The sequence below is a fragment of the Drosophila suzukii genome, chromosome X, assembly GCF_043229965.1.
Source record: "Drosophila suzukii chromosome X, CBGP_Dsuzu_IsoJpt1.0, whole genome shotgun sequence".
Classification (NCBI taxonomy): Eukaryota; Metazoa; Arthropoda; class Insecta; order Diptera; family Drosophilidae; genus Drosophila; species Drosophila suzukii.
In genome coordinates, this window is record NC_092084.1 from 16764142 (window position 1) to 16777077 (window position 12936).

Genomic DNA, 12936 nt, shown 5'->3' on the forward strand with positions numbered 1-12936 from the left:
ACACATAATACAGTTGCATCCAAAATAATAGTAGTATGGGATTATCGAAAAATCTTAAGACATACTAAACTACTTAAACTTCTCCTTTGAATGACTACAAATTTAAAATCCCAGAAAAAAATTTTAATTTTTAGTATCATTACAAAAATATTTAGGAATATTTCAAAAATTATTAGTATCTAAATACTTTTTTTCAACTTTTTCCTTAAGTTGATATCAAAATTTACGAATTGCTTAAGGGAGAACAGCTTATATTTGTTTTTATTTGACATAAGACTTGAAACATTTGAAAATATTACTATTGTTTTGACCGAAGCTGTTCGCATAAGACAACCATTGCAACAAAAAAATCCAAGGAGGGTGAAAAGTGGGGCTGATAAGGCAGGCAGGTGTCTTTTGAGATTCTAAGAACTGCGGTTGAAACCAAATCGCATTTGCCCAATAAGTTTAGCAATGCCTTTAAAATTGATTCTCTATCAATGTAGTAAGGAAACCAACTTGTAAGTTCACTCAGAAAAAAATCAGGTATTTCGAGATTGAATCAAGTATTTTTACTGTCAAAACTTCGCCAAGCATATAAAATGCCAATCTCGATAACAAACTACAGTTTTCAAGTATGAATTTTAAAGAAATAAAATACTCGATTGCAGTACGTTTTTTGAACCTTTCGGTCCTCAATCAAGAATGAATTATTCTTAAATCTAGTCATATTTGGACTTAAAACTTTTTATTAATTTATTAGTTTACATTAAACCTGTGTATTTTATGCTTCTTATATACTGAGCACTTTCAGAATAAAAAGTTGGGAATTTTTAGAGTTAATCGTTTTTAAAATCCAAATTATGCTCAATTTAGGAACTTTTCAGTACGAAGGTTCTTAAAATGGTAAGCATGAAATCGTTCTTAGATCAGGACTGTTTGTGCTTGATTTTACCATGGTGATTTTTTCTGAGTGTAGTTATATTGTATTTTTGGACAAAAGCAACAGGGAGAAGAATGCTTTTGTGATCCTAAGTACGTAAATAATTCCGTTTTTTGATAAACTTTAATCAGATATAGTGTTTATTGACCTGTTTAGTGCTAATGTGAAATAAACTGCACTTTCGACTGACCACGAAAGGCGTTACTCATTAGGTTCTGTGAGTCAGAGGCACGAGGATTACTAATAAAATGCACTGGTGAAATGAATTATTTGTCATCGAAGGCGTTGGATCAACCCCCCCCTGTTGCAGGTGGGTTTTAGGCGGGCGTGGGTGCATAAGTAATCACTAAGCACTATTCGACACTATTCCACTTATGCGATGAATGCACGCAGAGGCATGCAACGGTGGAAATCGAATCGAATTGAATTGAATTGAATTGCAATTCGCCACGACAAACCGCAGCAATCAGCTGGCATTCAATATCCAGCACAAGGCCAAGCGACGAAATCGAATTTGCATCGTAGCCCAGTGGCATGCCACCACCCACCATTCCACCACCCACAATCCCAACCCATGACCACCAACTTTCATCCGCCACAGGATTCTGTCATCGATGTGTCAGATTCTGTGGAACATTGATGATAATATTGGCCTCGCTTGGCTGGTGAACTACTCGGTCATGGGAGTACCGAGCCGCTGACCTTTGACCTATTCCAGCCCACTGCCACCCACAAACACAATTAGTTCCCTTTGGGCGATTGGATGGCTTGAGCGGAGCTTTGTGGTGACTGCTCTCGAACGCAATTTCGATGCACACGCACATTCAGTATTCAATATTCAGGCCGACCATTGCCACCGGTGTGTGTTTACCTCTGGATTGTTTGTCGCCACTGGATGCTGTCCTTTCCCTTTCGCGTGGGTGGTGGACCCACAATCCACAACCCACTCCACCTCTTCCGCCCCACCTGTTTGATTCTGTATGCCAGTGATTTACGCCCAACATGGTTATTGTCCTGAAATGTTTGAGCTCCAAGCGGAGCATGTTCATTGGTTTAAGGTAGGAACTCGAAAAAGCTTTTAATAAATCAAGGGCACTTTTAATTAAAGCAGGAGCAGAAAAAAAGTCAAGATCAACTCAATATTAATAGGTACATTTTTACATATCAATTTGAGTAATGTAAAATAGGTATTCAAAATTGAATTTTCTTTTTCTCTCTTCAAAAAAAAAACATTTAGTTAACTAACTCCGATTTTTTTGACAACATAATATTTTTATGTAGGTTGGGACGGACTGTAAACTGCTTCTAGTTAACTATCCTCGAATTTTTTCACAAGAAACAATTTTTTGTATTGCAGTACCAGGCTTAAGAAAATATAATCTGAGACACCTTATAAATACGAATAAAAAAAGGCTACAAACATAAGTAACAATTTCAAAAAAGAGGTTTTTAATTTAATAGAAAAAATTCCATTCGTTTAACATTCAAAAATTTTTTAGCCGGCAGAGGTCGCTTTTGGTAATTAACATTCCTTTGAATTTATGAGAAATGTGAGTCGTTTTAACAGCCTTAAGTTTTAATTGCAAATAAATCAAATTACAACCAAAAAAATTAAAATTGTCCTATTTAGTTAACATAAATAAATAAATAATATTATACTACTAATTGGAATGTGGTTCCCCCAAATAAGAAAATTATTGGGCTATTTTACGAGTGCGGCCAACATAATTTGCAATGGGTTTCCTTGATTAGCATTCCCACGTTGCGAAAAATTGGGATTTAAAATTTGCAATTCCAATGTGGAGCCACACAAGTGTAAAGTAAAAGTGGGCAAAACAAAAAGGGGGAGGAAAAATGGAAAATGAAAATGAAAAAGGGAAAAGGGGAGAAATTCGCCCGAAGCAAGCTGCAGCACTGGAATTTCCAAATCTGATTTGACACGCAAAGCCACAAAGTGTGCAAAATCAACAATAGCATTAATAGCAGCCAAACAAAACGATGGAAAACGGGGGGCGTGGCAATGGAAAGGAGGAAAAGGCTGTTGGCCACCTAAATGATTGGCGTGGAAAAGCGTTTAGCGGCAGCCGGATTATGTTTGCGTTTATGCTAATGTTTTATGCCGCTCTGATGACGAGTCAATGTCATCGAGGGGGTGCAAATGGGGGTGGACAATTGTCATGGTCGACTGTTTCTGTTTCTGGTAAATGGAAACTACGTGGAGAGCCCAGGAACTCAAGGTAAAAAACGAGCAAGGATATCTCCAATAAAACCATGTTGACAATAACTATTATGTTAAAAACTTAGCGGAGGATAGCTGCTATTTGTTAAAGTGTTATGCTATTTTAACTGTTTTCCACAAGTTGAAGGTCAGTGCCTTGAAAAACTTTTTAATTATAATTAAATCGGTCCCAAGACACAACAAACAAGAATCAAAGTTAGCTTAAGCAAGCCAAAGTTTTTATTCCCTCTCTTATTCATTATCAATTAAAAGGGTTTACCCATGCCTCAGACGTTTTAAGAGTTAAGAGCCATTAACCCAAAATCTCGAATTCTATAACATTTTTTTCACATTACACAATTGCAATTACATTTTAAACTTGTCATCGGTATATGGAAAAAATGCATTTTATTAGAGGTAAAAAACCTTTAATAATGTGATCTATACCTTCGTATTACATAAATCCATCACCATATAAATAGAATGGTTCCTCTAATGGATTTATTGTTCGACGATATGAGACTTTACGTACATCTGGACATGCAGAATAAACTTAAAAGTTATTTTAAACTTTGGAGGGCTCATAGCCAAAGGTAACGTCGATAAATTGTTAGACAAAACTAGAATTTCTTTCAAGTTAAGTGGATAAACCCAAAAAAAATGTAGTTCGGATCTCCTTAATAAAAAAGTGATCTATACCTTCACATTGCATCCATTACCATGCAAATCGAATAGTTCCTCTAATGGATTTATTGTTCGACGATATGAGACTTTACGTACATCTGAACATGCAGAATAAACTTAAAAGTTTTTTTAAACTTTAAACACAAAAAAATGTAGTTCGGATCTCCTTCATATCATTCTATTCGCGGCTATTGAATTTAGAGAACTACACTTTATTTTAAACTTAAGTAAACACATAAAATGTGCATCGAATCAAGAGGTTTCAATACTCGCAGTGTAGTCGAAAGATTTAAATTCTTCTCCATTTCTTCGCACATTATGTGGGGAGTTTGCTTCTATGGATTCCCGATGGGTCGGTCGCTGGATTACTTTCGCAAGTGGAATCAAGTGTAAGCGCCACCCCCTGCTGTTTTCAATTTTAGCTTCTTACAATATAGCTGCATATTGCCAACATTGTCGTCGGATTCGCTGTTCGTGGCCATTGTTTTGTTAACCGAATTGCCCTTGAGGGCTGACTGGCTTATGGATTTGGCTCGTTGGCTCGGTGGCTTGTTGGCCGAAAAGGGTTGCCAGAAAATGTGCTGACTGCCTGTCCTGTCCGCCTTCTCCGCCACCCACTCCCCCACCCCTCCTCCAACCCCCCGAAAAAAGAAGCCTTGACATTTTTAAAGCACATACATAGTTCACTGGATGGCCTTCTACGGGTTGCCCCCCTTTTCTTTGTTCGCGTCCTTGTCGCTTATTTGCGTTTCCTTTGCCAGCAAAAGCCGTTAAATGCGCTTTTGCACTTTGCCTGCGCCCAACCCCCTTTTCACAAACCCCTCCGCGACGCCCCTGCTCATTCATTATGGCGCTCATTGTCTTGTTCTGCGCCAAAGTTGATTTGCAAGCGGATGGAGAAGGTCAAGGAGCAGAAACACATGTGGATGGCACATGGAGCACTCGCTGGCAAAAGTGGGCGGGCTTTTCCAGTAAACGCTTAACAACAACATTTTTTGTTAATATTAAAAAAAGCATTTTGTTTGGATTGTTCTTAATCTCTTTTTCTTAAAAAAAATAGGGCATTGTAATCAATATAGTATGTTGTTTATACATACCAATCCTTATCGTGCGAATACAATATTTTTAAAATTTTTTTGGGTGCCTTAAACCCAAGGTAAGGCACAAATAATTTATTTATTTATTTTTCTTCTTTTAAAATAAAATAAATTGTTGTTTCACAAAGTTGTTGTCCTTATGCCACCTACTTAATTTTTGAATAATTAGATTTATAACTGGGTTACCTAGGTCCACAGCGGAACTACATTTTAGAAACGTATATATCAAATAATGTTTAGGCTATCATTATTTTTCGAAATAAATCCAGTTAATGAAACAAGCAAATGTCATAACCCCTTAATGACTGCGACTTTGTTTTCTAGGAATCCCCCACAATCGTTTAATTTACAAATTCACACATTATCCTGCAAAAGCAACATGCTTACAATGCTTACTTTAATTGCTACACCGAAAAAAAAAGTCATAGGAAAGCAACAATTGTTACTATTAATTCTACACTATTAAGTAGCCATTTGTTGTCGACAAGCTGAGTATTAACTTAATACTTTTTAAAGAATTAAAATATAGGTTTAAAAATAATACTACAACTCCAAGTTCTAGACTCTTTAATATAGAAATTGAACTGTAAAGTACAGACTTCATGTTGTTTAGTCTTGAATCTATACTTTAATTTCAATACTGCCTCTGGTATACTTTTAATACAACCGGTATTATATCTTAAATTTCTGTTATTTTTTTTGGGTGTTCATACATGGCTGCCGTAGGATACGTAATTGAAGGCTCCGGTTTTAATCGACAAGGTATTTGAGCACCAGCCTTACTTGTGGCCATTACTGTTACCGTCATCAGCGTAATTATCGTCACTATCATGGACACAATCATCGTAATAGCTGTGCAACACCCAGTCAGAGTCTCGCCACGTCCTCTCCTGGACTCCACAGGCCAAATTCCAGAGGACTATGTGCCAGACTATAGACCATAGCAGACCCACAGGGGCCGTAGGCGTCGATAATTGTTCTATTAGGCAAATGAGTTGGGCCCAGGTAGCGAGGCAGGCTATGTGGTACCTACATACGTACCTCTACCTCTGCCTCTCATCCCAAAACGTATGGTAATGTTGTTGTTGTTATGACGGCCACGCCCCCTGCGAACCAGTTGCAGTTTGCCGCCCATCATCATTGCCCCCGCTCGCCCCGTCCTTGCCCTTCGATTTTCGCATTCATTTGTGTCAAGGTTGTCGAGTGGTCAACTGGTCAGGAGCAGCTGCCTGTCATTGAGCGAAAAACCCTTGGGATTCAGTCTATATACCTACATAATATATGTGCGTCTGATGCTGATGAGTTGTAGTGTAGTAATAATAACGCTTATTATGATACTGATGATGATGATGATGGTGATGAGAGTGCTGGTGGCAGGCTCAAGTGCAGTGCGAAGTCTCAACATGCAAATTATGGTTTGGACAGGGCATGGGGCCTCACTGGCTGTTCTAGGAAGTCATTATTCAATGGGGCTGGTCGAGAACATCTATATTTACTTAACTCCCCGCGTTATTGAATGGGATAGTAATGGGGTCCTATTTAATGGCGCAGAGAAAGTACTTTGTTGGAACCGATAAACCCAAAGAGCCTTTTTTTACCCTGTAAAGAATATATGTATATTTTTGATCAGACCAGTCGATCTAGTCTTTGAAAGATCATAAACTCAGTAACGAAGAAAGAACAAACGCTTATCAGATATAATACCATAAATAAATATATACAAATCCTAGAGAGATAATACTGATCGTGCTCGAAAAGTTCCCAGTTCATTATATTCTGTATATGGAATATAGAAGAACCGCTTATCAGATGTAAAATCAGATATGATATAACCAATCCCAGAGAGATAGGACTGATCTTGATCGAAAAGTTCCTAAATCAATGTATTCTTTGTATGGAATAAAGAAGAATTACTGATCAGTGTTATAAAATCAGTAATAAGATATACAAATCCTAGGGAGATAACACTGATCTTGCTCGAAAAGTTCTCAATTTATTATATTCTGTACATGGAATATAGAAGAACCGCTTATCAGATGTAAAATCAGATATTATATATACCAATCCCAGAGAGTTAGGACTGATCTTGCTCGAAAAGTTCCTTAATCAATTTATTCTGCATATGGAATAAAGAAGAACTACTTACCAGTATTATAAAATCAGTAATAAGATATACAAATCCTAGGGAGATAACTCTGATCGTGCTCGAAAAGTTCCCAAATCATTATGTTCAGAATAGAATAAAAAACTGCTAATCAAACTTAAAATCAGATATAAGATATTCAAATCCCAGAGAGATAAAACTGATAGTGCTCGAAAAGTTCTCAAATCATTATATTCTGCATACATGTAGCAGTCATCAAAGATCGCCAGGGTTCCTTGTTCAAATCTACATATGCACATGGTTCAGGTCATTAGGTTATTTCCGACTTCGATGGTCTCGAGACTAATGGATGTGAGCTGTCGGCGGACTGGCGGCATTATCGCGCTCCTCCAGCGGTGCGTTCCATTCGCAACCTCAAGAAGAGAACCCCGGCATGAAAATCCCTCGATCGCTGGCTTTCGGTCTCATTTGCATGGTTGGGCGATTCCAAGTTTCGAAGTTTCTTTGGACGTTCCTGTTTGGACGGCGTTTCTCGACGCTTCGATCCGTTCTCACGTCCGTCGTGGTTGCCTCATCATCTGCCGCTCTTTTTCTTCAGCGTTTTCCCCAACTGCCGCTGCTTCTTCACGCCGCTCATTATAATTTTCCATCAATGTGCGGGTAAGCGTGACCGTTTTGACTTCATTATTCCCCCGCCGCATTTTACTTCCCACCTTGACACTTAGAAAAAATGCCAGAGAATTACAAAAACCCAGAATAAATGCTTTAACTTGGCGTTACGGAAAATTTACGGTATCGCAATCGGCTAGAAAATGATGAAAACATATATCGGTTCTTCGTGGAAAACAATATAAGTAAATTTCACTAAACTTGGAAAAATAAATTCCTAAAATTCAGAGTTCTTTAATATGTTTTAGACTCTTACGCGGGCGATGATAAAACCGGCGGAAATATTTGAGTGTTCATTTTGGGATCATACTAAGCATCTTTTTATAGATGGTAGAGATTTGATGGGAGTTTACTGGATCTCAGATGTCGAAAAACAGAAGAAATCAGTATCCAAATAAGACATTGTATGGACCCTTTGTTCTTCACATGACAGTTCCTTACAGTTGAAATATACATAGATAACATTGTAAATTTCCCGAGTGTACGGTAGACCCGCTCTGAGCCGCTCTATCTTATCTCTCAGTTGTTGGCCGTCATGTGTGTCCATTTCCATTTCCGTTCCCTAAGTCCGACCATTTCTTTGAAGTGCCAAAAAAATCTCGCGCTCTGCCAAAGCTGAAACGTATTCACTTACCCACTCTCAATTACCGGGCTCTTTAGCTTGAAGAAAGAGCCAAATTATCGCTAGAGAAAGAGACAAATAGTCGCCGGAGAAAGAGACATATTATCGCCAGAGAAAGAGAGACAGGAGAAAGTAAAGGAAGGGAAGTAGCGTCAAACAAGTTTGCCAACAATGGATGGTCAAGAGCTTGATAAATTTGGCGCATCAACAAATACAAATGCATTGGAAAATACAACAAAAAAAACAAATTAGACATTAACTAACCTAGGCCATCCCTTTCACTCCACCTCCGGCCATTTCTATAGCGTCATTTTGGCTACTCTCTACTCTCCGTTTCCCAAAATCGACGCAAGCGCGCATTTTCTTCCCGAAAAACTTTCTCCATTGCGTCCGGCTTGGATTGCCTGCCCTTAATGGGTTAAGATGCACTATCTACACAAATCTGCAGATCAGCTTTAGTCACTCAACATTTTGAAAAGAATTTCTTACACAAAATAGGACTCAACAAAAAAAGGTTTATGTAAATGATATATATCATTTAAATTGTGATTATCAACATGGCTAGAATGACTTTATAGTAAAGTTCTATAAAGCCATTTAAAGACCCATTCCAATGATATTATGAGCTGGTAGAAGAGACTACCCCCATTAATGCCTTTTAAAGCGAGTCTCTGATGTGATTTATTCATTCGTATGACTCACTTTGGTCACTTTTAAATCCAGAACCCACAAAAACGAAAACCACGATACATATTTATAAACGGGACATTTGGGCACGCGCTGAATTCGATTATTTCACACCCATTTCCCCCAGCCCGTACTTTCATATAGTTTTCGGTTTCGCATTTCTACGGACTCTTGACTATCTTATCAGCTGAGTTTGTAAGTGTTTGTGCAAAAAACAATGGCAAACAGATTTCTTTATAAAGAAGAAGGAACAATATAGTCGAGTTCTACGACTAAAATATACCCTGGTGAAAAATCATATTTTATGAAACATACGAAAATTATAAGGCTTGCAAAATATGAACTCTTTGTGGAAATTTTCCCTTATCATCAAAAGTTTGAGTCTATAAAAAGTAAATACATACTTTTTTTTAAGAACTCAACATACAGGGTGTACTAATAATTCGAATATAAAAACATGTTTATCTTTATTAGCATTTTGCTTTACAAAATGCCCTCAAAGTTCATCGAGTCTAAAAACAGCTCAACTCACAATTCTTATCAGCAATTGCAGTGGTTTTATTATCGTGCATGTGTTTAGATCACACTTCTCGAGAATTCTCCAAAATGTATTATTAATTTCGTCTTTTAAAAATGTGAACTTCCAACTCTCTTCCAGTCCAATTTCACATGAAATTCAATTATTTTTCTATCTCTTATGTGAGATAATATAGTTCTTGGAACTGCCATTCTCTATGAAATTTTGCGAGAGTGTGAGCCATTTTCGCACTCGCGCTGATTGAAAAAGTATTCAATAGTTATTCAATTGCTCTAAAATCATTATCTTCGCTCAGTTGCTTCTGGTGCCAATAGCTCAATTCAAATTCATTCCGATCGAAAGAGCTCTCAGCGCGGACGATGATGTGGATGCTGATGGCTCCCTCGCCAACATTTTGGTCACTCTGTGCCCAGTCCCACGTTTTACAATCCCCCAACATTGTTATCGGGTCCCCCCCATGCGGTTGCTTCTTTGTTCCCAAAAAGTTTAACCGCGGCACTCTGTGCTTACCCCTGAAAAGGGGTATATTGTATAATCGGGAAAAATGTGGTCTTTAAAATGGTTTATGTCTTTAACGAAATTATGGGAATTTAATCTATTCTATTATGGTAATTTTTTAAATGTTTAGTTGTCGATTAACTAAACAGTTGATAAACTATTTGTAGAAAATCTTAGGTTTATCAATTTGCCATTCTATTTAGTAGAGTGTGCTATATTTCTGATCAAAAATACTTTTTTGACAATTTTGAAAAATGTTTAAAATAACGTATATGGGTTAGTCGGAAATCTCGACTTCTGGATTGTTCGAGTGCCCACTCCATTGGGGTGGGGTGTTTGTGTATAATGAAGGGTGAACCCTCCTCCTGTAGCACCACCAGGGGCGACTTTCTGGGAGCTGTACCCCAAGGCTGTATGACCGTCATATTTAAATTCAATTAAATTAAATGCACTTTTTTAATCGAATGAAATAAAGCTTACATTTCGAACCTTTCGACCTATGGTGTGAGGGAATGTGATGGACTTTGTGGGCCTATTTTGTGGATGATCTTTTTAGTTGTATACCTTGGGCCAAAAAATACTAAAAACACTGAAATACTAATTAAAAATACCCATAAAATCTTTCAGTGGAGACTTTTTTGCCATTTTCTCTGGCACCACAGAGAACTCTCTTACCTTAAGAGAGTCGACCGTTTGAGTTTTCAGGTTCACTTTAGGTTCTCAGTCCAATAAGACTTCAGTCCCATTCGAAGCGCGCTAGCAGACGGTTGTGGGACTGCACTCTCCGGCTCTCTCAGCTCTCAGCTGTTCGATTTGGCGGCAGAGCGCCAGTCAGTGCTGCGCTACCTTTCGAACCACTTACATCGCGTCTCCGCAACGCGGACGCTCTAAAAGTAAAAAACAAAAAGAAAAAAAAAATAAAAAACACAAAAAGTAATACGCACTGCAACGCCACAGCAGCCGAATAAAAACAACAACAAAAAGTGCGCATGTGAAGCGGTGTTTTTGTTATTACTCTTCTTGTATTTTGTTGTTGTTTTTGTTTGTCTTTACGGTGTTTTGCCGTTTTTTGTTTTTGCCTCCGTCGCAGACAACAAAAGTGGCAAAGTTTTCGCCACGGCATTGCTCATACGCCCCGTCTCTCGAAAATTCGCGCACCAATACACTTAAACGCGCGCTAATACAAGCTCACCTACACACATACAAGTGTACGCGCGCGTTTTTTGCTTTTTTTTTCTGTTGGTGACATGCAAAAAGCAACAAAATAATAATAATAAATACAACGAGAGCGATTAGTTGGGCTTTTTTCGCAAGAGTGCATCATTCCAGTGCAATTCAAAATCAAAACAAAAAACAAAAACAAACCGATAAATAAATAAATCATTTATTATTAAAACATCGCAAAAGTAAGCTTCTCCACACACACAAACACACACACCCATGCTCATAGACTGGCTCACACACACCAGCGCACTCTCACACACACACACATAGAAAGAGCAACAAGTTTGCGTGCCACAAAATTTCCATTCGGCAATATTTTTTTGCGTTTCTGTTTGTTTTTATTTTCATTTTTTTTTTAGACCGATAGTTGTTGACAACAAGCTAGCTTTATCTTGTTGTTTTTTTCTCGGAAATAATACAAATACTAAAATTGCGCTTTGGCTAGGTTTTTATTGCCTCGTTTCGTTTTTTCTGTGAAAAGTGTTTCAACACGAATTTAATTGTGTTCTTGAATTGCACTTTTAAAAGGTTCTTTAACTTTAACTGAAGGTTCTTTAACAATACAAAGTTTTAGGACCCTACTTTATTGACATCCCAGTTCTACTGCTTTTCAAAAGGAATACAATTTCTTGAGGAAATGGTATAAAACGACAATGTATCGACATCTATTCAAATAACTACATTTATTTGCTTGAGTTCACAAAGTTTGGAAACTAAATTAAATTAGGTTTCGGAAAAGCAAATATTGTTTCAGTTGGAAACCTTGGCTATTACTTACCGGTTTCTGTATATATTTGATTGTCTAAATTCTTTTAAATGCTAGTTTTTTATATCAACAGAACGGAATTGAAGTAACATCTTTTAAAAGCTAACACTGAAATCCATTTTTATAAATGCGTAATAATGCCTAAATTTACCCACTAAAAGGAGAGATCATCAGCCAATGGCGACAGTCTATGAAATTTTGGGCTAATTTCCAAGTTAGGAAACGGTTTTATCTGTTAATAACCAAAAGTTTTTTAAGGATCTCGTTAATATATCCTAAATATAACTTTATCGGTAACTGCAAATTTCCGTAATAGAATATCCCCACATTAAAATAGAGATTATTAGCCGACTGTTTATGACATTTTTGCCAAATTTTTATGTTAGGAAAAGGATATATCTTTTAATAAATAGAAATGCGGAATATTTAAAAAATGAATGTCCCAAGTTTTTAAAAGATTCTGTTGATATATCGGTAACTACGCATTTGTGTAATAGAATTTCTCCACTAAAACGAGAGATTACTAGCCAAAGGCGATTGTTTTAGACATTTTTGGCAGTTTTCCATGTTTAGAAATGGATTTCTCTTTTAAGACATAGAAATTCGGATTATTAGAAAAATGTAAAGTTTCTTAAGGATCTTGTTGATTTATCCTGACCAGAACTTTACCGGTAACAACGCAATTGCGTAATAGAGTTTCACCACTAAAACCAGATATTACCAGCCAAAGGGGACTGTTTACTACATTTTTTCTAAATTCCATGAGAAATAGATCTTTAAGAAATATAAATGCGAAATACTAGAAATATGTTAACCCAAAGTATTTGAAAGAGTTGGTCAATTCATTCTGTCTAGTAGTTTATTGGTAACTACGCAATTCTCATTAGAGGCTCGATAATTATCTAAC

At 37.2% G+C, this 12936-nt stretch overlaps 1 protein-coding gene across 4 annotated transcripts in view; it reads left to right on the forward strand.

Moving 5' to 3' along the window:
* Hers (Histone gene-specific Epigenetic Repressor in late S phase) overlaps nucleotides 1–12936 on the forward strand; it is a 46631-nt gene that overhangs the window by 14675 nt on the left and 19020 nt on the right. For 2 of the 4 annotated variants that reach the window (XM_036819967.3, XM_036819969.3), the window contains exon 1: nucleotides 10779–10932. The exons of 1 other annotated variant lie outside the window; for it this stretch is intronic. The gene's annotated coding sequence lies outside the window, so the exon portion shown is untranslated. Of the gene's footprint in view, nucleotides 1–10778; nucleotides 10933–11009; nucleotides 11446–12936 lie in introns of those variants that run through there. One more of the 4 variants, XM_065868264.2, reaches the window with a different exon arrangement.